At 30.5% G+C, this 2,225-nt stretch overlaps 1 pseudogene; it reads right to left on the reverse strand.

Annotated features, from left to right (window-relative positions):
• Positions 1 to 814, reverse strand: LOC104714930 (disease resistance protein RBA1 pseudogene; annotated as a pseudogene).
• Between the last annotated feature and the right edge of the window lie 1,411 nt (positions 815 to 2,225).

Consider the following 2,225-nt stretch of genomic DNA (forward strand, 5'->3'; position numbering starts at 1 on the left):
TCAAATTCGTGATCGTATTGGCATTAATTGCATTTCCCGATCTTTCTTTTCTTCTTCCTTTCCAATTGCTTCCGTAACTTTGTGAACCTCCCTAACAATTTTCTTAACAAAATCGGCTTCAGAGCTGTCAACAAAAAAATTTGAAGAAAAAATGTATACTTTAATTAGTGCATCAAATATCCTTCATATTTCGAAGCAAGTTAAAAGAAGAGACAATATAAAAGAAGAAGAAGAAGAATGTAGCTAGTGAGTATGAGTGGAAAAGCACCTTTTGGCTCTCAAAGACAAACCCATCTTCTCAGAGATACATTGGAGAGCTTCTTTCCAATTCTTGATCTGATCTCCAGTAGAACACTTGGCGAGAGTCCAGAAGTTGTCACCAAACTCACCTGTTTGATTTCTTATGTCTTCTGGCTCCACATTGTAAAAGATTGGAATGACTAGGAGCTTTCCTTGATCCGCAAGTTTCTTCATTGTCACCAATTCATCCATACACCACGGCGACTCCGCATACCTTAAACATGTAACGTTAACACGAGGATGCATGATGACAATTCTTGAATTGTAAGGCTCATAGGACGTGAAAAGAAACTACGAACCTGGGAGAGAAGATTGCCAGCGCGATCCTCGATTCTTTGATCCGTACAAAGAGATTTTTGAGGTCTTTGCCTCTTTGCTCGTGTCTGTCTAGGAAGAAGTTTACCGCATTCCTTTCAAATGCATCAATCAGGTGGCTAACGAAGCTTGAACGCAATTCCTCTCCCCTATAATTCAAAAACACATGACGCACTTGAGTGGGAGAGAAGACTGACATCGTTAGGGCTCTCAGGTTATTCAATACAATATGTCTTCCCTTTAACATGCTTTTAAAAACCATAGAAAGTGGGTATCTAATTTTTATTTATTTATTATTATTGAAGAGAGAAACTTTCAATGTACACTTTGAAACTGTTTTCACACAACTGTAACTTTCGCAAAACCTTTAATTTTCGATTTTTCTCTCACGAAAAACCTTTAATACTTTGTTCAGACAGAGAAGATAGACAGTGTTCCTTTTTTGGGGAAAAAGTTTTGTTTCCATCATTTGTTGCTTATCCCCGTTTAAAAGTAGATTAATTGGGGGCAAAGATTTATCTACTTTTAGAATTTTCTATTGTTTTCTTTAATTTCCCCGTTTTTTTTTTCTTTCAACGATCGAGTTGTTGTCTTTTTACAAGTTAATTAACAAAAATATTAACCAAAGGGTTACATGTTTGTAATTTTCCATCAAATCACAAGTTTTGTTCTCTATCCAAGAAAACCATAAGTTAATGGGTATCACAAAACAATACAACTATTGTAGCAGGTAAAAACAAGAGTAATTAATATAACATAAGGTTACGAGATTAGATCCACATACTCAAAGATGACGCTCAATCGGGGTTTGTTTATTACTTTATTGATGGCTGGCCGGTCTACAGTTATATATGGACCTCAAAATTTCTGAGAAAAAGCTATATAGCTTTGAGAATATATATTCAACTAAATGTATTTTAATTAGATATTCACCTGTGATACATCGTAGGATTATTTTTTTATTTAGAAATATAAAATAAATATTTTTATTATATTAACTTTATATGTATATAATATATTTTGTATTTTTTAATCTACTATAGTTTTACATCAATACATTATATAGTGTATAATTTCCATTGTCTACATGTAGTGGTTTATTATATACAAGTTAGGATATCTTTATTATTCATTAAAATTAATTTAGGCACAAATATATTATTTTGTGATTTTTCTTTTTCATTTACAATGTAGAGCTAATAGTATTACATAATATATTATATTTTTATAATTATATGAGTATACTATAATTTAACTTTGTAATTTTGGTTGTTTTATCTCTATATTATTTAACACTTTTGTATTTATAGTTGTGCAAGTCAATTAAAATGGTGTAGTGTTTTTTTTTTTTGTAAAGTTTGATTTATATCGATTGTGTCTTACTAGTATGGATCAAAAATCTATATATTAATATATTAGCTACTGAAAAACACTTCGGTGAAAAGTAAATTTTTTTAACAATTTGTGTCAGTTCGGGCTCCAATTTTTTTTTAAAATTAAAGTTATTATCAACAGTTTAATCACTTGGCTTTCAAACACATGAAAAATAAATTATTATCAACAGTTTTTAGAGAATAAATTAATTAAATATAAATATTTAATGCTAATGG

The sequence above is a fragment of the Camelina sativa genome, chromosome 9 (genome assembly GCF_030686135.1).
Source record: "Camelina sativa cultivar CO46 ecotype springtype chromosome 9, ASM3068613v1".
Classification (NCBI taxonomy): Eukaryota; Viridiplantae; Streptophyta; class Magnoliopsida; order Brassicales; family Brassicaceae; genus Camelina; species Camelina sativa.